General features: G+C 46.1%; 1 pseudogene; it reads right to left on the bottom strand.

Annotated features, from left to right (window-relative positions):
- Nucleotides 1-24,865, bottom strand: LOC119923189 (annotated as a pseudogene).
- Nucleotides 24,866-25,923: the final 1,058 nt, after the last annotated feature.

The following is a 25,923-nucleotide window of genomic DNA, read 5'->3' as shown; positions in this document are numbered from 1 at the left end:
TTAGAAGATCCATTTGAGTCTGGAAATGCGGGGACCAATGCTGATCAACACCCAGGGGCAAAGGAAAGCATAGCATGAACCCAGAAATAATAAAGGATTATAGAGTGTCATGTCATACACCTTGATAAAATGCAAAGACAGAGTAATGCTGCTATTGATGCATTAAAAGGAAACAAAGCAAGTGACAAGGAGCAGGATGGTCTGGGTGGCTTTGGAGTCTGGGGAGGCTTTGTGGGTTTGGCTACTGGTGTGAATGTGCTGGACCTGATTGCAGTGGTGGTGTAGCACAAGCACCATGTACCTCTTGCCCTGCTCATGAGAAAACCAAAGACATCATGGACAGTTTTAGCAGTGGGAAATCAATCAATCAATCAATCAATCGTATTTATTGAGCGCTTACTGTGTGCAAAGCACTGTACTAAGCGCTTGGGAAGTATAAGTTGGCAACACATAGAGACAGTCCCTACCCAACAGTGGGTTCACAGTCTAGAAGGGGGAGACAGTGAACAAAACCAAACATATTAACAAAATAAAATAAATAGAATAGATATGTACAAGTAAAATAGAGTAATAAATATGTACAAACATATATACATATATACAGGTGCTGTGGGGAAGGGAAGGAGGCAAGACGCGGGGTTGGAGAGGGGGACGAGGGGGAGAGGAAGGAAGGGGCTCAGTCTGGGAAGGCCTCCTGGAGGAGGTGAGCTCTCAGTAGGGCCTTAAAGGGAGGAAGAGAGCTAGCTTGGCGGATGGGCAGAGGGAGGGCATTCCAGGCCAGGGGGATGACGTGGGACTGGGGTCGATGTCGGGACGGATTAGAACGAGGCACGGTGAGGAGATTAGCGGCAGACGAACGGAGGGTGCGGGCTGGGCTGTAGAAGGAGAGAAGGGAGGTGACGTAGGAGGGTGCGAGGTGATGGAGAGCCTTGAAGCCGAAGGTGAGGAGTTTCTGCCTGATGCACAGATTGATTGGTAGCCACTGGAGATTTTTGATGAGGGGAGTAACATGCCCAGATTATTTAATTTATTTAAATAATGTGTATTAATACAACCTTTCCTATTGTTGCCATTGAATGGAATGGTGACATTTTTGCTGTCTACATTGGTTTTAGTATATTCATTTCCACCAAAAGATTGAAGATCCAGAATAAGAGAAAGGCAGGCAAGATATACTTGGGGGCCCAGTGTTTAACTTGGGCCCAACCAGAGTTGCTGGGGCTGATGGTGATTCGATGGAATCCACTCAGGAGAAAGTTGGTACAGATAGAAAAGCCCCCGGCCACTCTCTTAATGTACAAGGTGACCTGGCAGCCAAAAACTCCCAGATAATTCTCCCATTTAAAGGAAATAACTAGCCCCGGAGTAGCCTGGGTAGTAAGGTTCACTGTATTGGCCAAAGTCAGGTGAATGAGAATCAGGTCTGTGGTCCTCTTCTGTTGGTGATGGCAAATGAAGATGGTGACATACATCATGAGCAGAATTAAGTTCCCCTAAAGCCCAATCCCAATCTGAGCAATGAAGAGAACTGTGAAAATCTGGTCACTCAGAAGCATTTCCTCGACTTCTTCAGAATTCAAAAATGAAGAATACGCTAAAGAGAGCCCAAAATAGTTCACCAGTTCTATCTAGCCAGAATTGGAAACACTCAAGGATAATGGTCAGAAATGGTCTGCTCAGCATGATGGCCAAATTCTCTATTCCACTTCATACCCATGTGACTTTCCAGGATAATGGCTTCCAGAGGTGGATGATGTCCACATGGGCAGTGGCAGAGGGGTGAATTCAACCTTATCAAACAAAAATAAAACTTGTATTTTCTTATAAACCATGTGGAACCCAAAGAGACCGTGGGAAGTATTGTTTAAAATATCCCTGAATGTTCTGGGAGAGGCAGTATGCAAGGGAATCACGAATGTTGTAGTTGATACCAAACTTTTGTGCTTGATGAATGCCAGTTTCTTGTGCACATGTTCCTGTTGATCTCCAAAATAGTGTAGACATTAGATGATCTTCAGTATGGGCAAATGCTAAATAATGTATCTAAGGAAAAATAATACAATCTGCAACTAATCTGTGGTTCGCTCTGAGTTCGCACATCATAACTTGTTAATGATATTGCCAAATCTTCATTGACTGTGAAAGCCAAAGAGTCCAAGCAAATGTTGGAAATCATCAAGAAGAAAATGAATAATAAATCAAAAGACAGAGTTTGCCATTATAAAATCACATTATGCTGGGTTCAGGAACACTAGTAGAATTTCCAATCTCTGTATCTTAGGAAGCACAGAATTGTTCACCTAATAGCACACTAATAAGTAAGTAGACCCAACTTATGTTTGAATACAAGTGTATTTAGTAATAATATTTACTGATTGTCAATTGAAAGCGACAATCAAACAATGGTATTAATTGAGCACCTATTCTGTGCAAATCAAGGGACTAAGCCTTTGAGAGAGTATAATAGAGTTGGCATACAATATAATAGAGTTGTCAAACATGTTCTCTGTCCACAATGAGCTTGGAAAAACTTGTAAAAATTCTTTAGACGTAGGAGAGTCATTTTCCAAGACTTATTGGAGGAGGTGAAATTTAAGGAGTATTTAAAACACCACGGGGGAGAGCTGTCCTCCATTGAATATGTAGAGGAGGAGGTTTCAGGCTGGGGAAACAGTGTGAACAATGGAGTATGCTGAGAGAGGGAAGGTGATAGCCCAAAACAAAAAAAGTCTAATTTCTCTTCATAGATGATAATTATGATTGTGGCATGTTTTAAATTCTTAATCTTTGCCAATCTCTGGGGTTGATACAAGGGAATCTGAGAGAAACAGTCCCTATCCCACATGGGTCTTACGGTTTAAGTAGGAGGCGTTCCTCCCCGTGGTTTCGGGGGCAACGCTCGGGTTCTTACCCTCTCCGGGTCTTCGGACGTCTCCGGACGCGGCCCGCGTGTTCATACCAGGAAGAGTCAGCCAGAGGTTCAAAGCTTGGTTGCCGTTTATTTGCTATCAGCGGTTACATGGTTGAAAGAGAGAGAGAGCGAGAGAGAGAGAGAGCGAGAGAGAGAGAGGGAGAGAGCGCGCGCATGCGAGAGACAGAGCCGCCCCCCCTTGTCTTGTTCGTCTCTTATACCCCCCGTTGCCCGGGGGCAGGGTTTTCTCGGGGGATGGCGTATCGAGGCTTTGACCGCCCTCCAGCCACTAGCCTAACAACAGCTCTGTCCAGTCACGAAGGGTTTGCTCTGGCTCGCCCCCAGCCACCCGTTGCCAACCATCGCTGGCTGCGGATATGGCCTTGAGGTTGCCTCCGAGCCTTGCAGGTGCAAGCTTGTTTTTCTTGCCCTGGTCTCTTTATCTCCTGTTGTTGAGTCTGTTTGGCCTTGAGCCGTTGGGTACGGTTTGTGTGCACATACTGCCTGTCTCATCGCCTTCCCCCGCTCCCTACGTGTCCCCCTCCCGTTATGGCGGGGACCGCTAAGGGCGTCCGCGCAATGGGAGCATCTCGACCTTAATCTCGCGGACCACCCGGGCAACAATGGAGCAAAAGAGACGAAGGAGGCACGGGAGGCACATGAGCAAAAGCAAAACCCCCCTTCGATCCTTCCGAGGCCCATGGCCACCGGGAGGATCACATACGACCCTCCTCGGGATAACAAGGTCTTCCGCAAAGCCGGCGCCTAAAGTAAAGGATAAGACAGAAACATCCAGGCAAAAAGAAAAGAGAGAAAAATCCAACAGAAAAATTCAAGCACAACTGAGCACACACAGCAATCCCCCTCCTCAGCGAAACACAGCGTCCAGACGGCGCTGCATGTCTGTGACTTCAGCTTTGGACAAGGCGTGTGGTCGGGGTTTGTAGAAGCATCAGGGTAGATGAAGCACATCAGAGGCAGGCCTTCAGGAGCTGAAAAACACAGCACAGCAAAAAACCAAACCAGCGGCAAGACACACAAATAAGCAACCAGACAAAATCTCACAGGACCGAGGCCCATCCGGTAGAAGTTCGACGCAGCCATAAAGCTGGGACAGTGGGTGGCTCGGAATCTTGAGAGTCAGCAGAAACCGATGGGGGAGTACAATCAGGAGGCGAAGCATCAAAAACGGCTGGCTTCACCTGGGAGTGATGGATCCATGAGGGGCGCTCGGCAACACGAACTGCAGAAAAGGAAGACAAGAGAACCTGGTAGGGCCCCTCCCAGGATGGCTTAAGTGAACCGTTGCCGACCATGCGCTTAACCCAAACCCAATCTTCAGCGATGAACGGATGCAGATGATCGGTGAGAGGGGTGCGCTGACGGAGGATTCCAGCAGCCTGCAGCTCAGCTAGAATTCCCTGGAGAGACAAAACAGAGTCTCGCAGGGCATCATCGCCCTGGTATGGTGCATGTAAAGAACATTCAATTCCAAGTGGTCGATTCATTCATTCATTCATTCAATCGTATTTATTGAGCGCTTACTGTGTGCAGAGCACTGTACTAAGCGCTTGGGAAGTCCAAGTTGGCAACATATAGAGACAGGTCGATAAATTTCAGATAGAACAGACTCAGTAAAATGTGATCCTTGATCAGAATCAATAACAGCAGGTGGCCCAAACCTGGGAATGACTTCCCGCTAGAGACATTCCACCACCGTAAGAGCAGTTGCTCGGGAGGAAGGGAAAGTCTCCATCCACCTAGTCGGGTGATCAACAATGACTAGTAAGTATCGGAAACGACCAGCCCTCAGAAGTGTCACAAAATCAACCTGCAAACCCTCAAAAGGGGAATAGACCCAAGGGCGTCCCCCCCAAGGGAACCCGATGACCAGGGTGAGCATTGAAGCTCTGGCAAGTAGCACAACTGGCTGTGACACGCTTGGCAACAGGATGGATACCTGGGGCAAACCAAACTCGAAGAACTGTGGCTGCCAAGGCATCTGCACCAAAGTGAGTCTCCTGGTGAAGACCCAGACAAACTGGTCGCAGTGCAGCAGCAGGCAAAATAGGGCATCCATCAGGGACCCAAAAGAGTCCGTCCCGTTCCAGTGCCTCATATTGCCGAGGCCACTCAGCTCTTTCCTTATCAGTAATCAGGGAGGGCAACAGAGTGCCAGGCATAGACGTGGGGGCCAGGGTCATAACAGGAGCTACACATACAAGGGGGGCATGCCGAGCTGCCCAACGAGAGGCCTTGTCGGCTCGGTGATTGCCCAAACTCAGGGAATCACTTCCTCGGGTGCGGGCATGCACATGCACGACAGCCACCTCGGCTGGGAGCAAGAGGGCCTGTAATAGGCGTTCTATACGATCCCCAGTAGCAACCTGACTACCCGCTGAAGTGAGGAACCCACGACTTTGCCCCAGGGCACCTGTAGCATGACAGACCCCAAAGGCATACTTAGAGTCTGTATAGATGGTCACACGCTTCCCTTTACCGAGTAATAATGCCTGTGTAAGGGCTTCAAGCTCAGCTGCCTGCGCACTGCATGAAGCTGGGAGTGAGCCGGTCCACAGCACAGAGGTTAGGGTAACAACAGCAGCGCCGGTGAGGCACACCCCTTGGTCCATAAAGGAGGAGCCATCTGTAAACAAGTTAGATCAGAAGAGGACAAAGGCTCATCGCGAAGGTCAGATAGAGGAGCGACAGTTTCCCGAACTACTTTGTCACAATCGTGAATTTGGTCAGTCATGGGAGAGGACTCAAGCAGGGCAGCTGGATTCAAGGAGCCACAGCGCTCCACATGTACCTGCGGATTTTCCAATAAAGCAACTTCATATTTAGTCAGGCGTGCCACAGATAAGGCTTGGGTGGCTGCTCCACGAAGGATAATAGGCTACTGGTCGATAGTGAGGACCGAGAGTTTGGCACAAAACACCTGAGGCTACTCCGCGGCGTTCATGAATGTACAAGTAGAACGGATTACTGTAGTCAGGGAGTCCCAGGGCAGGGGCTGAACTCAGGCATGATTTTAGTGTCTGAAAGGCTTCTACAGCCTCGGGAGTCCAGTCCAGGGGCTCTGGGGAAGTCATTTTTAGGAGCTCAAAAAGTGGTCCGGTTAACAACCCAAATTCTGGAATCCAAGCTCGACAAAACCCAGTCGCACCAAGAAAACCTCTCAAGGCCCTCTTAGTGGTGGGGCGAGGCATGCATTGAATAAGGCTTGCTCGCTTGGGGGCGATTGCTCTTTCTCCCGCCCGCAACATGAACCCAAGATATTTTACCTGGGGCTGACACCACTGCCGTTTCTCGCGACTAACTTTAAGACCAAGCTGATGCAAACATGCTAGGACCTGGAGGGAACCTGACCGACACAGATCCTTCGTGTCCCCAGCAATAAGGATATCATCCATATACTGGAACATACTGATCCCTTCGGGTAATATGAGGGGAGAGAAGGCTCTGCACAATTCTCTCGAAAAGATAGTTGGGGAGTGAACAAAACCCTGGGGAAGTCTTGTCCAGGTTAGTTGACGACCTTCCCAGGTAAAGGCAAAAAGGTACTGGCTCTCCCAGGACACCAGGATATTAAAGAAAGCACCAGGTAGATCAATACAAGTAAAACAGGTTGCTTTGGGGCTCATGGAGCTAACTACTGCCGTGGGACTAGGAATCACAGCATGCATAGGCAAAACGTAAGAGTTAATTGCACGCAAGTCCTGGACTAACCGATAAGACAGAGGGGAGCCCAGTTTTCGCACAGGCAACACAGGAGTATTGCAGGAAGACTGACATTCGACTAAAATTCCCTCGTGTCTCTTCTCTTTCTCCTTCATACACACTTACTCTAACCTTCATACACATACAATTTCCTTCAGAGGCAATCTCTCCACCCATCATTCCCCCTTATGGGACACCTGCTTCGCAGGGTGTAGATGCCTGAGCAGACAATTTCCTTCAACTGCAATTGCTTCACCTTCTCTTTTCTTTCTCCTTTTCCCTCCTTCTTCCTTTATACACATACAATTCTTTTAACCATCGTCTCTTCTCTCTCACTAAGACGAGTGAAAAAGTCATCAGAGGTTTCCCTTTCCCTCTGGATCATACCGTGGAAGGAGTCCCAATTAGGGGGTTTACGGCCCAATTCTTGGATGGCTGCTAGGAGTGTCTGCTGCCCTTGAAAGGCTGCACGGAGGATACCATGTATAAGGAAGTCCACGTCCTTTAGCTCCCCCGAGTGGGAGTCTTCATAGGCCGTCATCTGTTCCCCAATAGCGTCCCACCGCTCCTCCGTGATCCCGGAATCAAATATCCACGGGGAGGTCATAGTTATCTTCCCTATAAATTCCCTTATTGTTTTCAGCTCAATCTTTACCCCCTTACTTCTCAAAATCTTGTAACAGTGCCGGGTGTACAATTCCTTATCTTCTGGCTTATATATGGGCAACGATCGTGCCGTCCCCATCTTCCCGCCTGACCTTTAGCTACCTGGCCTACGGGGCACTCTCCCTGGTCTTCCCAAATGGGGGTATCCGAGTCCACGTTGGGCGCCACTCGTTGCTCCCCGTGGTTTCGGGGGCAACGCTCGGGTTCTTACCCTCTCCGGGTCTTCGGACGTCTCCGGACGCGGCCCGCGCGTTCATACCAGGAAGAGTCAGCCAGAGGTTCAAAGCTTGGTTGCCGTTTATTTGCTATCAGCGGTTACATGGTTGAAAGAGAGAGAGAGCGAGAGAGAGAGAGAGAGAGAGGGAGAGAGCGCGCGCATGCGAGAGAGAGAGCCCCCCCCCTTTGTCTTGTTCGTCTCTTATACCCCCCGTTGCCCGGGGGCAGGGTTTTCTCGGGGGATGGCGTATCGAGGCTTTGACCGCCCTCCAGCCACTAGCCTAACAACAGCTCTGTCCAGTCACGAAGGGTTTGCTCTGGCTCGCCCCCAGCCACCCGTTGCCAACCATCGCTGGCTGCGGATATGGCCTTGAGGTTGCCTCCGAGCCTTGCAGGTGCAAGCTTGTTTTTCTTGCCCTGGTCTCTTTATCTCCTGTTGTTGAGTCTGTTTGGCCTTGAGCCGTTGGGTACGGTTTGTGTGCACATACTGCCTGTCTCATCGCCTTCCCCCGCTCCCTACGAGGAGGGAGAAGAACTATTGAATCTCCATTTTACAGCTGAAGAAATAGTCACAAGAGAAGTCAAGTGACTTGTCTAAGATTTCACAGCAGGCAAGTAGTGGATCAGGGATTCGAATCCAAGTCCTCTGATTCCCTGGCCTGTGCTCTGTCCACTAGGACATGCTGCGGTTTTGTACAGGCCATAGTAGCAATGTACTTAAAAGAAGTTTGAATAAATAAATGAGAGGACAAGAATTGAGAGGATAAGACATCCAAAATGAGCCATTAGATACAAAATTAGGGCTTTATAAGGGAATACTAAAAATATTAGATGTTGAATCTTTATACAATAGTATCCATGTTACACACATGTCAAAGAAAACAACAGCAAACAGTTCACCCAAGGATCCTGTTGACCCAACTGGTTTAGGGATAGTGCCCCAATGGAACATTGTTTGACATTTATTATGGTTTTTTTATGTGACATATTTTACTTAAGCCATTTTGAACTATTCTGCGACTTACCAGGAAAGAGGTTCTGCAGACTCTTTATGCGACTTTTCCAACCTACAGCATAACAGCTCTTCAAAAATCAAATTGAAGGTAACATTTTGAAATACAAATTCTCTCATTATAATGTTTTATTATATATAAAATAGCATCAGAAACAAGAACTTTAGAAATTGATGATAACCACTAGACACAAATGAATTGGAATTGAATTTCAGGCCTTTGCCCTGAAATGACCTCCTTCTTCATATTCAACAATCACACTCCCCATCTTCTCCAAGAGGCCTTCCCTGACCAAGCTCTCATTTACTCTTCTCCTACTCCCTTCTGTGTCACCCCTGCACTTGGATTTGCACCCTTTATTCACCCCTCCCTCAGCCCCCACAGCAGCTATGTACACAAATCAATAAATCAATTAATTGCATTTATTGAGTGCTTACTCTGTGCAGGGCAGTGTACTGTCCTGGAGGAGTGAAGTGTGTTGACTGGGCTGTAGTATATCATTAAGGTGAGGTGGAATGGATCCAGTTGTTTGGCTGCTTTAAAGTCAATGGTAAGGGGTTTCTGTCTGATGTGGAGGTGAATTGGCAACCACTGGACGTTCTTGAGGAGTGGGGAGATATGGACTATAGGTTACTTGAGAAAAATGATCCATGCATTATTCATTCATTCTATTATATTTAATGAGCACTCACTATGTGCAGAACACAGTACTAAGCGCTTAGGAGAGTACAGTACAATAACAGACACATTCCCTGCCCACAACAGGCTTACAGTCTAGAGAGATATTTATTTATTTATTTATTCACTTGCTTATTTATTTATTTATTTATTTATTTATTTATTTATTTATTTATTTATTTATTTATATTAATGTTCTGTCTCCCCCTCTAAACTGGGAGCTTGTAGGCAGGGAATGTGTCTGATGCTATACTGTACTCTCCCAAGCGCCTAGTACAGTGTTTTGCACATGGTAAGTGCTCAATAAATATGATCAATACTAATAATTAAACAGAGTGAAGTATAGACTGGCATGGGGAGAGCAGGAGGTAGGAAGGTCAGTGAGGAAGAAGATAGATGCAGAAATCAAGGCTGCATAAGATAAATACTTGGATCAGCATGGTTGCAATTTGGATCGAGAAGAAAGGGAGGGTTCATGCAATGTTGTGAAGGTAGAACAAACAGGATTTGATGACAGTTTGAGTGGGTGGGATGAGAGAAAGCAGTCATGGACCATACGAAGGTTACAGGCTTGTGAGATCTAATCCAGGCTCCGCCACATGTCTACTGTGTGACCTTGGGAAAGTCATTTAACTTCTCTGAGCCTCAGTTACCTCATCTGTAAAATGGGGATGAAGACTGTGAGCCCCACATGAGACAACCTGATCACCTTGTATCCCCTCAGCGCTTAGAACAGTGCTTCACACCTAGTTAGGCACTTAACAAATGCCATCATTATTATTATTATTATCGAGAGGATAGTGGTATTGTCTACAATGCTGAAAAAGACAGGGAAGGACAGGGTTTGGGTCGGGAGAGTTCAGTTTTGGACATGTTTAGTTTGAGGTGTCAGGTATATATGTTCTGAAGTCAAGAGATATGTGAGACTGAAGAGAAGGTGAGAGATCAGGGCTGGAGATATAAATTAGGGAATCATCTACATAGAGATGATAATTGAAGCCATGAGAGTGAATTAATTATCCAAGGGAGTGGATGTAGTTGGAGTATAGAAGAGGACCTTAACTGAGCCTTTAGGGACACCTACTGTAGGAAACTGAGAATGAATAGTCAGACAGATAGGAGGTGAACCAAGAGAGGAAAGTGTCAGTGAAGCCAAGGTTGGATAAAGCTTTAGGAAGTGGGTATTCTATAGTGATGAAGGCAGGTGAAAGGTCTAAGAGGATGAGGCCAACAAATGTGGCAAGAAGGTTGCCATTTGTGACCTTAGAGATGGCTGTTTCCATAGAGCAATTAGGGCAGAAGCCATATTGAAGAGAGATCAAAGAGAGAATTGGAAGAGAAGACATGTAGACAGTGGGGTAAACAATGGTCTCAAGAAGTTTGGAAAGAAATGGTAGGAGGGAGAAGGGGCAATAACTGGAAGGAGCTGTGTGTAAAGGAAGGGTGATTTTAGGCTAGGAGATAGGTAAGCGTGTTTGAAAGAGAGCTTAATTGGGGAAGGCCTCTTGGAAGAATTGTGATCTTAATAAGACTGGGAAGGTGGGGAGAGTGGTGGTAATAATAATTATAGTATTTGTTAAACACTTACTGTTTTCTAGGCACTGTATGAAGCGCTGAGGCAGATACAAGCAAATATGGTCGGGCACAGTTCCTGTCCCATGTGGGGCCCAATCTCAATCCCCATTTTGCAGCTAAGGGAAATGAGGCACAGAGGAGTTACGTGACTTGCCCAAGGTCACAGGTGACCTTGTGGTGTGGCATACATGGTGGGGGAGGGAATTCCAGGCTAGAGGGAGGACTTGTGATATAGGTAGAACTGTCATCTGTAAGGTCCTTGTAGGCAGGGATCATGTCTGCCAACTCTATTGCATTATACCCTCCCAAGCAAGCTATAAATCAATCGTATCTATTGAGCTCTTAACGTGTGCAAAGCACTGTGCTAAGAGTTTGGGAGAGTACAATAAAACAACAGACACACTCTAGAGTCAGTACAGTGCTGTGCACACAATAAGGACTTAACGAATACTATTGATTGTTGGATCTATGGGACAGATCTGTGGAATAAATCATTTATTCAGGATGGGTGGAGGAAATCATATATTTATAAACAACATTTCTCCATTTGAAGAATGCATCCAAATTTCTACCACGTTAATACAATCACTCATCCTATCCCACCCAAATTACTGCATCAGCCTCCTTGCTGGCCTCGCAGACTCATTCCTCTCCCCACTCTACTCCATACTTTGCTGTTGGGGTCATTTTTTAACAAAATCTTTCAGGACATGTTACCATGCTTCTACAAAAAATCCAGTGGTTGCCCATCCACCTCTGCATCAGACAAAAACTCCTCACCATTGACTTTCAAGCACTCCACCCTTGCCCCTTCCTACCTCACCTCCCTACTCTCCTTCTGCAACCAGACTGCACACTTCACTCCCCTAGTACAAACCTTCTCACTGTGCCTCCATCTCGCCTATCTCACTGCCGAACTCTAGCCCACATCTTACCTCTGTCCTGGAATGCCCTCTCTCCTCAAACCTGACCAGCAATTACTCTCTCCCTTTTCGAAGTCTTATTGAAAGCACACTTCCTCCAAGAGACCTTCCCGGGCTAACCCCCCCGCCCCTCCCAACACCCCATCTTTCCTCTTCTCCCACTACTTTCTGCATTGCCCTGGCTTGCTCCCTTTGCTCTTCCCCCTTCTCATCCCCACAACACTTAATTACATATCTGTAATTTATTTACTTGTATTGATGTCTGCCTCCCCTCCTCTAGACTGTAAGCTCACTGTGGGTAGGGAATGTGTCTATTCATTGTTGTATTGTACTCTCCCTAGGACTTAGTACAGTGCTCTGCACACATTAAGTGCCCAATAATTATGACTGACTGAATGAATATGAATCACCAAATGGTAGGTCCAAATTGTATTCCTCATAGCTGGAAAAATCTACCTGTTCTTTTGAGTCAGTTACTCAGTTTCCAGAGAACATTTTTGCTGATAGTGGCACTATCACCATGTGCACTGTTAAGTCAGAAACTCCGTCACCTCCACTAGTATATTCATTCTCATTGTTCGCTCTGCCTTGTCCCCTTCTCCTCTGGCTCTTCAAGAGGGGATGTGGAGAATGAGTAAAAACAATCAATTTGTTCTGTGGCCTGCAGGGGCTGATTTTAACACCACAGTACCTGGCATGTTATAACCCTGGTCACATATTTGACACTCTACAGTTGTCTATGTATAGCAGTTGCCCATTCATCTCTGCATCAAGGAGAATTTCCTATCATTGTATTCAAGGCAGTCAATCAGTTTACCTCTGACCGCTCTTTGCTCCTCTCCCACTATAACACAGCCCATACATTTATTGTTATTATTAAAAATGATAATAATAATAGCTGTGGTATTTGATAAACACTTACTATTTGCCAGACATTGGTGGGGTCGTACACAAGCAAATCGGGTTGGACACAGTCTCTGTCCCACACTGGGCTCACAGTTTTAATCCCCATTTTACAGATGAGGTAACAGGCACAGAGAAGTGAAGTGATGACTAAGATCACACAGCAGACAGGCAGCACAGCTCAGATTAGAACTCATGACCTTCTGACTCCCAGGCCCATGTTCTATCTACTAGGCCGTGCTTCAGTCATTTAATTCCAACCTGCTCAATGTGCTTTGGTTTGGCCTCTCACATCCTTGTCTGGACCTCTCTCGTCTTTCATATGCAACGGACCACCACTCTCTACATCTTCAAAACCCTACTAAAATCACATATTCTCCAAGAAACTTTCCCATGCTCTTTTCTTTCGAATTATTCCATTTGGGTGGTTGAGTCCGTATGTGCTAAGCACTCATGTACTCACCTTCCTCTTCCCCAGCAGTTTATTTTCAGAGTTTCCTAACTTGTAATGTATTTCAATATCTGTCTCTGCAGTTAGATTGTAAGGTCTTGATGTCTAAATTCTCTACTGTATTCTCACAAAACCTTAGTACAAGCTCTGAATACAGTAAGTGTTAAATAAATAACATTTATAAAGTGAAAGTGTATTGTTATGGTGGGTAAAGTCACTAAAATCATCTGAAGTTAAAATGCAAATGGGTAAGATCTGTAGAGGGAATAGATACATTTATGACTACAAGGAAAGAAAATAAAAGAACCAGGTTGGACATCTGCAAGGCTCCAGGAAAAAATTACTTTAGAAATGAATGAGAATCTAATGTTTAGTACCTGAAAACTGGTGGAAACGGGAGATGATTCCATTATTGATGGCAAATACAGGGTGTTTTAGAAATATTAGAAGGGATTGGCTTATTTCTATGTGAAAATCACAGCACCGTGGAGTGAAATAGAAGAGACAGAGTGGGGGCTGAGACGAAAAAAGAAAACAGAGATAAAGGTGGGGAAGGAAGGTGGCAAAGAGGAAGCAGGAAAGAATGAGAAACAAATAGCCAATGTGAAAATGGTTTTAGAGAATTGTTGAAGTGGGGGAAAAAGTTGTGATAGAAACATGCATTGAATGCAGTTACAGTTAATGACGAATTATTTTTATAATCTCACAGAATCCTCTTGCTACTCACAGATTCACTGAAGAAGCCTCAGCAGCAGGCTTATAAATGAAATTTACTGAACACTTGGTGCAGAATATGGCACGAAGTCTTAAGTGGAGTACAGTTGCCTAGTGGAAAGAACATGGGCTGAGCCTGGGAGTCAGATAACCTGAGCTCTAATCCCAGCTCTGCCACTTGTCTGCAGTGTAACCTTGGGAAAATCAGTTGATTTCTCTGGGCCTCTGTCTACTCATCAGCAAAATGGGCATGCAATTTTGCCCTCCCTCCTTCTTAGACTATGAGCCCTACGTGGGACAGTGACTGTGTCCAACCGCATTACCTTGTATCTCTTGCAGTGCTTGGAACATGCTGACCCAAAGGAAGTGCTTAACAAACACCACAATTGTTTAGAATTCAACAGAACCTTGCTGGCTCAGCAGCTCCCCCTCTACCTGAGCGGCAACATCACTTGAAGAGAGACAGCTCAGCTCTCCCTTATCTTACTCCCAGGTGTACAGTTCCATCCAGCATGAGTGGGATAGGAAGAATGTAATCTCAACCATGTATTTCTAACCTTTAGAAAATTCTGAAGTTGATGACTATGAGAATATGGACTAGTCTGCCTGAGTAGTGAAAAACTGAAAACTGTTCCTTTAGCCATAGTGAAATACAGCATTTATTGTTTCTACTGTGGCTCTTCTTATTGTCATTTAGTAGTACTAGTCATCACATTTTGTGGGTTCCCACCAAGTACTAAATGCTTGGGAAATACACACAGTAATGAAATGACATCCTCACTTTCCACAAAAAGCTTATACTCTGATGTTTTAAATCATTTCAAATTTTCCTTGGGTGTCTATCCCTAAACGTCCTTCACTCCTAAATCTTAGATTGTGAGAACCCGTGGGTAGAGAGTAGTATTTGAACTATCTTTCATGTGCATTTCACCAGTACTGAGGACAGTATTCTGCACACAGTAGATGCTAAATATTTTTTTTTGCAGGAATGAATGAAAATAAGGAATATACACTTAGTATATATATATATATATATATTTGTGTGTGTGTGTGTGTTACATATATTATATTATATATATTTATATATCATATAATATATAGCTATATTGAGAGGCAAGAACACTTGATCATATTCTAAGTTATTTTTAAGGGCTAAAACATTTGTGAAGAACACCATGTCAGAGAGGTTTGTATAGAGAAACATCACAGAACATATAATAACAATAATAATAATAATGTCATTTATTAAATTCTTACTATGTGCAAAGAACTGTTCTAAGCACTGGGAATGTTACAAGGTGATAAATTTGTCCCACAGGGTGATCACAGTCTTAATCCCCATTTTACAGATGAGGTAACTGAGGCACAGAGAAGTCAAGTGACTTGCCCAAATACAATATACAAGACTGGGGACTTGGAGATACTGAAAAACCTGAAGAAGTCATTTGAGAGGTTGTAAAGCTATCCTATAGGATATTAAAACTGAACGACAGTTATACTTGGGTTCACTTTTCTCTTCATTTTCATATTCTTTTCCTTCTCCTTCTCTCTTCTTCCTTCTCTTCAATGACACCTAACTCAAATTTCGAGCAGCAGCAGTAGCATAGGGGAACTAGGAAATTAAGGAACACTCACCCATGCTGTGGTAGACAGGGCAGATGTGTTGGCCCCCAGAAACATCAGATCAGGATTTAGGCAACTGACCTCAAATGAAAGACCCCAGATCAAAATCACTCAAACATCAGTCCATCAATCAAATGAATGAATCTCTGCTGCACCATCTCCACACTCATCAACTCTGAAATCCCTCTCTCTGACCACAACCTTCTCACTTGCCTCCTCTCCCTCACTCCTCCTCCCCACGAATCTGTACTATTCCCCCATAGAGACCTCCTCTCTCTAGACCCCATTCATCTCTCTCAGCACATCACACCCCACGTAGCCTCCATACCCATTCTAACCACCCTTGATGACCAAATAGATACTCCCAACTCCACCCTCTCTATTCAACTCAACTCACATACTCCCATAGTCCTTCATCGCTCTCGCACCACTAACCCACAGCCTTGGATCACCTGCACTGTCCACCTCCTTCGCTCTTATGTTTCAGCTGCTGAACGCTGCTGGCAGAAATCTAAATATCATGCCAACCTTGTCCACTTCAAGTTTGTTCTTTCTTGTCTTAACTCTGCCTTCTCCTCTGCCTGGCAAAACTATTTCTTTTCCCTTATTGACACCCATGCCCATCACCCTCATCAGTTGTTCCGGATATTTAACTCCCTCCTCAGGCCCCCTTTCATGCTGCCCATCCCCATCCCTCTTCTCCAACGATCTGGCCACCTACTTCATAAGGAAAGTTAACACCATCACATCTGAACTCCCCCAAATTATCCCTCCCCTTCCTCCATTCCCCTATCTCTTCCCCTCCTTTAAGCTTTCCCATCCTTTCCAGCAGTATTTCCATTCATTCATTCATTCATTCATTCATTCAATCGTATTTATTGAGTGCTTACTGTGTGCAGAGCACTGTACTAAGCGCTTGGGAAGTACAAGTTGGCAACAGAGGAGATCTCCAGAGGATATCTCTTGCCTCTTCTCAAGTTCTGCCTCCTCCACATGAGCATAGGACCGTATTCCTTCACACCTTATATAAACTATCGCCCCTTCCCTCCTTTACTACCAACTTAAACTGCTCACTCTCCAATGGCTTCCTCCCCACTACTTTAAAACATGACCCCGTCTCCAGCATCCGAGAAAACCCCTCCCTTGGCCCCACAGCCCCTTCCATTTATAACCCCATCTCCCTCCTACCCTTTCTTTCCAGACTCCTGGAGGAGTCATCTACACTCTCTGCCTCGAATTCCTCTCCTCCCACTCTTTCCTGAACCCCCTCCAATCTGGCTTCAGCCCCCTCCAGTCCACTGAAACTGCTCTCTCAAAGGTCACCAATGACCCCCTTCTTGCTAAGTCCAACGGCTCCTACTCCATCCTAATCCTCCTCGACCTCACAGTTGCATCTTACACTGTTGACAATCCCCTTCTCCTCAGTACATTATCCAACCTTGGCTTCACTGACTCCAATCAATCAATCAATCAATCGCATTTATTGAGCGCTTACTGTGTGCAGAGCACTGTACTAAGCGCTTGGGAAGTACAAGTCGGCAACACATAGGGACAGTCCCTACCCAACAGAGGGCTCACAGTCTAGAAGGGGGAGACAGAGAACAAAATCAAACATACCAACAAAATAAAATAAAAAGAATAGATATGTACAAGTAAGATAAATAAATAAATAAATACAGTAATAAATATGTACAAACATATATACATATATACTGGTGCTGTGTGGAAGGGAAGGAGGTAAGATGGGGGGATGGAGAGGGGGACGAGGGGGAGAGGAAGGAAGGGGCTCAGTCTGGGAAGACCTCCTGGAGGAGGTGAGCTCTCAGTAGGGCCTTGAAGGGAGGAAGAGAGCTAGCATGGCGGATGGGCAGAGGGAGGGAATTCCAGGCCCGGGGGATGACGTGGGCCGGGGGTCGATGGCGGGACAGGTGAGAACAAGCCACGGTGAGGTGATTAGCGGCAGAGGAGCGGAGGGTGCGGAATGGGCTGTAGAAGGAGAGAAGGGAGGTGAGGTAGGAGGGTGCGAGGTGATGGAGAACCTTGAAGCCGAGGGTGAGGAGTTTCTGCCTGATGCGCAGATTGATTGGTAGCCACTGGAGATTTTTGAGGAGAGGGGTAACATGCCCAGAGCGTTTTTGGACAAAGACAATCCGGGCAGCAGCATGAAGTATGGACTGAAGTGCGGAGAGACACGAGGATGGGAGATCAGAGAGAAGGCTGATGCAGTAGTCCAGACGGGATATGATGAGAGCTTGAACGAGCAGCGTAGCGCTTTGGATGGAGATGAAGGGGAGGATCTTGACAATGTTGCGGAGCTGAGACCGGCAGGTTTTGGTGATGGCTTGAATTTGAGGGGTGAATGAGAGAGCGAAGTCGAGGATGACACCAAGGTTGCGGGCTTGTGAGACGGGAAGGATGGTAGTGCCGTCAACAGAAATGGGAAAGTTAGGGAGAGGGCAGGGTTTGGGAGGGAAGACAAGGAGTTCCGTCTTGGACGTGTTGAGTTTAAGGTGGCGGGCAGACATCCAGATGGTGATGTCCTGAAGGCAGGAGGAGATACGAGCCTGGAGGGAGGGGGAGAGAGCAGGGGCAGAGATGTAGATCTGGGTGTCATCAGCATAGAGATGATAGCTGAAGCCATGGCAGTGAATGAGGTCACCAAGGGAGTGAGTGTAGATGGAGAACAGAAGGGGACCAAGCACTGAACCTTGGGGAACCCCCACAGTAAGGGGATGGGAGGGGGAGAAGGAGCCTGCAAAAGAGACTGAGAATGAACGACCAGAGAGATAAGAGGAGAACCAGGAAAGAACGGAGTCTGTGAAGCCAAGGTCGGATAGCATGTTGAGGAGAAGGGGGTGGTCCACAGTGTCTAAGGCAGCTGAGAGGTCGAGGAGGATTAGGATAGGGTAGGAGCCGTTGGATTTGGCAAGCAGGAGGTCATTTGTGACCTTTGAGAGGGCAGTTTCCGTGGAATGTAGGGGACGGAAGCCAGACAGATGGGGGTCGAGGAGAGAGTTGGTGTTGAGGAATTCGACACCACCTCCATCCTCTCCTGGTTCTCCTTTTATCTCTCTGGACGTTCATTAGGATTATCCTTCACAGGATCCTCCTCCCCGTCCCATCCCTTAACTGTAGGGGTCCCTCGAGGTTCGGTTCTTGGTCCCCTTTTATTCTCCATCTACATTCACTCCCCTGAAGAACTCATTCACTCCCATGGCTTCAACTATTGTCTCTAAGTCGATGGCACCCAAATCTATATCTCCTCTGCTGTTCTCTCTCTCCTTCCAGGTTCACATCTCCTCCCGCTTTCAGGACATCTCTACTTGGATGTCCTTTCATCACTTAAGGCTCAACATGTCCAAGACAGAGGTCCTCATGTTCCCTTCCAAACTCTGTCATCTCCTTAAATTGCCCGTCTCCGTGAACAGCACAACTATCCTTCCCATCACACAAGCCCATTTGTTTCATCCATAACTCTGCTTTCTCATTCACCCCACGTACACAATCTGTCCCCAAGTCCTGCTGGTCTCACCTTCACAACAATGCCAAGATCTGCCCTTTCCTTTCCATCCAAACTGCTACCATGTTAGTACAATCGCTTATCCTGCCCCAACTGGATTACTGCATCAGCCTCCTTTCTCACCTCCCAGCCACCTTCCCACTTTAGTCCATACTTCACTCTGCAGCCTGGATTATCTTTCTACAGAAAAGTGCAGGGTATGTCAACCCCCTCCTCAAAAATACCCAGTGGTTACCCATCAACCTCCATAACAAATAAAAAATGCTTACTACTGGCTTCAAAGCTCTACTTCACCTCGTCTCTTCTTGCCTCACTTCCCTTCTCTCCTTCTACATACGAGCCCTCACACTCAGCTCCGCTAGTGATAACCTTCTCACTGGGCTTCTATCTCGCCTGTCCCACCAACAAACCCTGGCCCATGTCCTACCTCTGTCCTGGAACACCCTCACTCCTCAAATTCACCAATCACACTTCCCCCCTTTAAAGCCTTACAGAAGGCTCACCTACTCCAAAAGGTCTTCCCAGACTCAGCCCCCTTTTTCCTCAGTTCCCCCTCCCCTCTGCATCACTGCCTTTGCTCTATCTCCCTCTCCCCGCCCCACAGCACTTCTATATATGTACATATCTATAATTCTATTTATTTATATTGATGTCTGTTTACTTGTTTTGATGTGTATCTATCTATAATGCTATTTAGTTATATTATTGTCTGTTTACTTGTTTTAATGTCAGTCTCCCCACTTCTAAACTGTAAGCCCAATGTGGGCAGGGATCATCACTTTCCAAGTGCTTAGTACAATGCTCTGCACACAGTAAGAGCTCAATAAATATGATTGAATGAATGAATGAACCTAGTTCCTTCTGACTCCCAGGGCCATGCTCTATCCGGTGGGCCATACTACTTCTCATAAATGCTGTGAGGGTGAGGTAGGGTAAATATTCCATGCTCAGAGGTCACTGAACCAAGTGTGTAGATGAGAGAGAAGAGAAAAGGAGGAGGGGAAAAGAGGGCTTAATCAGTGAAAGTCTCTTGGAGGAGCCAACATCAAGAAGAGAGCAGGTCTTGGAGAGATGGAGAAAGCATAGTGACTCTCAGACCCCACTGAAGAATGTCCTGATATATTATCATAGCCCCAGGCCCCTGGTACCAGGCTGCAGTTCTCCTCTTATTCTCTCTTCCCTTTCCATTTCACCCAGAGCCTGACACTTAATGACACACTCAACTGAACACGTTAATTCTCCCAACATGCAATGCTGTGCAGAGAAAGACCTGGATTTTCTGTTTCTCGAGGGATCCAGCCAGGGCAGCAATTATAGGGACAAAGTAATGTGAGCTCATCTCCCGACAGGGCAGCTATTACCGTGTCACTTGCTGTTGCTGTGACAGTGCTTCGAATGGGAAACTAAGATATCTCCACAGAAGGAAACAATTTCCTTCCCTGCTAGAAATTCTCTTCCAAATAGCAAGACTGTTGAATTAAGTAATTGACTGAACAATTGTTTGCATTATTAAATGAAAAATGTCAGTTTCTTAGTAAAACATTTGAAAGTTGACGAGAGTTGTACACTAGGAGCTGTGATTATTACCAAGTCCTAGGACTAGGAGTGATTTTAGGAATATAGTTAGTCCTGTCTCCTGCCTCTAGGCAGGAAAATCACAAAAATCCAAATAAAAATAATAATAATGGTATTTGTTAAGCACTTACTCCGTGCCAAGCACTGTTCTAAGCGCTGGGGTAGATACAAGGTGATTCATTCATTCATTCATTCATTCATTCATTCATTCGTATTTATTGAGCACTTACTGTGTGCAGAGCACTGTACTAAGCGCTTGGGATGTACAAGTTGGCAACATATAGAGACGGTCCCTACCCAACAGCGGGCTTACAGTCTAGAATGGGGAGAAAGACAACAAAACAAAACATATAGACAAAATGAAATAAATAGAATAGTAAATATGTACAAGTAAAATAAATAGAGTAATAAATATGTACAAACATATATACAGGTGCTGTGGGGAGCGGAAGGAGGTAGGGTGGGGGGATGGGGAAGGGGAGGAAGGGTAGAGGAAGGAGGGGGCTCAGTCTGGGAAGGCCTCCTGGAGGAGGTGAGCTCCCAGTAGGGCTTTGAAGGGAGGAAGAGAGCTAGCTTGGCGTATGTGCGGAGGGAGGGCATTCCAGGCCAGGGGACGGACGTGGGCCGGGGTTCGACGGCAGGACAGGTGGGAATGAGGCACAGTGAGGAGCCACTGGAGATTTTTGAGGAGGGGAGTAACATGCCAAGAGCATTTCTGCACAAAGATGATCCGAGCAGCAGCGTGAAGTATAGATTGAAGTGGGGAGAGACAGGAGGATGGGAGATCAGAGAGTAAGCTGATGCAGTAATCCAGTCGGGATAGGATGAGAGATTGAACCTGCAGGGTAGCAGTTTGTATGGAGAGGAAAGGGCGGATCCAGGCGATGTTGCGGAGGTGAGACCGGTAGGTTTTGGTGACGATTGGATGTGAGGAATGAGCAAGAGAATGGGGTCGAGGATGACACCAAGGTTACGGGCTTGTGAGATGGGAAGGATGGTAGTGCTGTCAACAGTGATGGAAAAGTCAGGGAGAGGGCAGGGTTTGGGATGGAAGATAAGGAGTTCAGTCTTGAACATATTGTTCTCCCTCCTCCTCAGACTGTGAGCCGCACGTAGAGCCGGGACTGTGTTTAATCTAATTAACTTGTACCTAACTCAGGGCTGAGAACAGTGCTTGACACTTAATAATTATAATAGTGTTGGTATTTGTTAAGTGCTTACTATACACCAAGCAATGGTCTAAGCACTGGGGTAGATACAAGGTCCTCAGGTTGTCTCACGTGGGGTTCACAGTCTTATTCCCCATTTTGCAGGTTAGGTAACTGAGGCCCAGCAAAGTTAAGCGATTTGCACAAAGTCACACAGCTAAAAAGTAGTGGAGCTGGGATTGGAACCCATGATCTCTGACTCCCAAGCCCAAGCTCTTTCCAGTAAGGCATGCTACTTCTCTTAAGTGAGCGCTTAACAAATACCATTAAAAAAGAGCGGGGGGCGGGGGTTGCAGGGGACACTATCCTGGGACCTGAACCTCTGGGCTCCCTGTTGAATTGTCCTGTCGAGGCCTGTCTCCCTGGGATCTGGGCCTGGGGAAGTACCCTGTTTCCCCCTTCCCCAGGGTCTGTGCCCCACAGTTCTCTGTTATCCCTGAACCGAGATTTCTGGCCAAATCCAGAGAGTGTTTTTAAGGTATTTGTTAAACACTTACTATGTACCAGACTAAGGGCCAGGTTTATTTGGTTGGATACAATCCCTGTCCCACACGGGGTTCACAGTCTTAATCCCCATTTTATAGATGAGGTAACCGAGGCACAGAGAAGCGAAGTGACTTGCCCAAGGTCATACAGCTGATACATGGTAGAGCCAGCTTAGAACCCAGGTCCTGCTGACTCCCAGGACCATGCTCTATCCACTAGGCCATGCTGCTTCTCATGCAGCTTTTCCTGAGGATCCCAAAACACTTTTAGCAGTTGACCTGATGATGGTCTGTTGCAGCCCCATTGGGAAAACTAAGGCTCAGAGAATCTAGCCCAGATCCAGTCAGTAGACAAGGCACATGGTCTGCCTGCATCTCACTGTTCCAAGAATGACTTTGGCTGAAGTCTGGTTCAGTTGGACTGTTCAGAAGGGACCCAGGCTTACCGGGGTTTGTCCCGATCAAGGAAGGAGAGGGGCTGGGTCACCCCAGTAGGCTTCTCCACCTCCAGCTCTCCTCAGCCTGTATCACCAAACCTGCTCTGCCCACTAGTTTGACCACAGTGACCAGAATGTGGTCTATGATTATGGGGACACATGCCCAGAACAAGATCCCTGCCTTTGGGGGCACAGGTACAGAACACAGAAGTCATAGTAATGACATTTATTAAGCAATTTATTTATTAAGGTGTCTTGCAATGTACTAGGCCCCGGGAAAGCACTTAGAACTGTGCGTGGCACATAGTAAGTGCTTAACGAATGCCATCATTATTACAAAACAATCCGTTAATCAAATGCACCTATGGTTTGCACTTATGGGAAGCTGTGATATGGGAAAGAGTCAAAAGTGGATGATCAAGTGATTAAAATGTTGATCCAAGACAACAGCAGAGACTTAAGCTTTTATTGTGTGGAAGAAGGTAATGGTGAACTACTTCCATATTTTTTTCCAATAAAACTCTATGGATAAATCCATAAAGTCACTATGAATTGGAAATGACTCGAAGGCATTTGATGATGGTGGTTTGCAGAGCACTGTACTAAATGCTTGGAAGAGTCCAAATCAAGAGTTAGTAGACAATAGTTAGTAGACAACCGTATGAGCACTTACTGTGTGGAGAACACTGTACTAAGTGCTTGAATAATAATTATGGTATTTGTTAGATGCTTACTATGTGCCAAGCACTGTTTTAAGCTCTGGGGTAGAAACAAGGTTATCGATCTGTCCCACGCGGGGCTCACAGTCTTAATCCCCATTTTACAGATGAGGTAATTGAGGCACAGAGAAGTGAAGTGACTTGTCCAAAGCCACTCAGCTGACAAATAGCAGAGCTGGGCTTAGAACCCACGACCTTTAACTCTTAAGACCATGGTCTTTCCACTAAGTCACACTGTTTCTTTAGCCAAGCTGCTTCTCTAGTAATTGTAGGGTATAACTATGATCCAACCCACATATGTCTGCTCTTCTAACACCAACCTATTCACTCATTCATTCATTCATTCAATTACACTTATTGAGGACTTACAGTGTGCAAAGCACTGTACTAAGTGCTTAGGAAAATGCAACATAAGAATAAACAGGCACATTTCCTGTCCACAAGAACTTTCAGTCTAGGAAGACGGTACCTTGATCACATCTTTGGAGTCATCCTTGGCTCCACTCTCTCATTCACCCCACACATCCAATCCATAATCAAAACCTGCTGGTGACCTCGACAACATCGCCAAGATCAGCCCTTTCCTCTCGATCCAAACCGTTACCTTGTCATTCTCATATCTCATCCTATCCCGACAGGATTACTGCATCAGCCTCCTTTCTGATCTCCCATTCTCCTGTCTCTCCCTGCTTCAGTCTATACTTCACTTTGCTGCCCGGACTATCTTTGTACAGAAATGCTCTGGGTATGTTACGCCCATCTTCAAAAATCTCCAGTGGCTGACTGTCAACCTTTGAATCAAGCAAAAACTCCTCACTCTCGGTTTCAAGGCTCTACATCACCTCACCCCTCCTACCTCACCACCCTTATCTCCTTCTACAGCCCAACCCACACACTCTGCTCCTCTGCCGCTAACCTTCTCACTGTGCCTCGTTCTCACCTGCCCTGCTGTCGACCCCTGGCCCACGTCCTGTCTCTGGCCTGGAATGCCCTCCCTCCACACATCTGCCAAACTGGCACTCTTCCTTCCTTCAAAGCCCTACCGAGAGCTCACCTCCTCTAGGAGGCCTTCCCAGAGTGAGCACCCCTTTTTCCTCTCCTCCTCCTCCTCCCCCCCATAGCCCCCGTCCCTCTCTCTACCCTACCCACTTCCCCTTCCCACAGAACTTGTATATATTTGTACATATTTTATTACTCTATTTTATTTGTACATATTTACTACTCTATTTTGCTATTGATGTGTATATAGCTATAATTCTATTTATTCTGATGGTATTGACACCTGTCTACTTGTTTTCTTTTGTTTTTTGTCTGTCTCCCCCTTCTAGACTGTGAGCCCATTGTTGGGTAGGGACCGTCTCTATATGCTGCTGATTTGTACTTCCCAAGTGCTTAGTACAGTGCTCTGCATACAGTAAGCACTCAATATAAATGAATGAATGAATGAATGAATGAATGAATGAATCTTTCTGGATTCCCTCTTACTCACTTTCTCCCTCTGGCCTGAAACTCTCTCCCCTTTCATGGTTGACAGCCCACCAATCTCTCCGCCTTCAAATCCTACTAAAATCACATCTCCTCTAAGAAGCCTTCCCTGACTATGTCGGTTGACTCTACCTTCTGCATCACCTATGCACTTGGTTTTAACCCTTTAACCCTGCCTGTTTACTTGATTTGATGTCTGTCTCTCCCCTTCTAGAGTGTGAGCCTATTATAGGCAGGGATTGTCTCTACTGGTTGCTGAATTGTACTTTCCAAGCACCTAGTACAGTGCTCTGCACACAGTAAGGGCTCAATAAATACCACTGATTGAATGTTTGATTGATTGGACATACGTTCTATAGGTGGCTAGTGGATTTATATGCCTTAAGATGCTGGGAATTAGTAGAGGAAGGCATACTGGAGCAGGTGGATTTTCAGGAGGGCCTTGAATATAGAGAGGACTTTGGTCTGTTGGATTTGGGGTGGAAGAATTTCTGAATCAGCGGGAATAGATTGGAAGAATATTAGAAGCAATGTGGCCTAGTGGAGGGAGCATGGGTATAGGAACCAGAGGACCTGGGTTCTAACCCCAGCTTTGCACATTTCTGCTGGGTGACCTAAGGTGAGTCATTTAATTTCTTTGTGCCTCGGTTACCTTATCTGTAAAATGGAACTTGACAGCGAGCCCTATGCGGGTTAGGGGCTCTGTCCAACCCAATTATCTTGCATCCACCCATAACTTAGTACATTGTAATTGCTTAACAAATACCATACAAAGTAGAGTAAGCGAGGGGGTGAAGGTGGGAGAGTCGAGAGTGTGGTACAGGTAGAAGTTTGGCTAGCAAACACGAAGACAGTGTGTTGGGGATTGTTGATGACAGCCACCCTCCAACCAGAACGTGTCAGAGTCCTGGTAATAGAACTCCCGCCCAAAACAAAAATGGCTCTGTTGTACCAGCCTCCCAACATACTTACCCAAAGAGCAAGGCAACACGTCAGTAAACAGCCATTTATTGGAGACAGGTCTAAACCATGAATATAGTGCACTGGGCTGTGGCCAGTGAGCCCTCGACCTGGGGAGAGCAGGGGGATCAGTGACCC

The sequence above is a fragment of the Tachyglossus aculeatus genome, unplaced genomic scaffold (assembly GCF_015852505.1).
Source record: "Tachyglossus aculeatus isolate mTacAcu1 unplaced genomic scaffold, mTacAcu1.pri scaffold_153_arrow_ctg1, whole genome shotgun sequence".
In the NCBI taxonomy this organism is placed as follows: domain Eukaryota; kingdom Metazoa; phylum Chordata; class Mammalia; order Monotremata; family Tachyglossidae; genus Tachyglossus; species Tachyglossus aculeatus.
The sequence above is the reverse complement of the archived record's forward strand: the minus strand, read 5'-3'. Positions and strand labels throughout refer to the sequence as shown.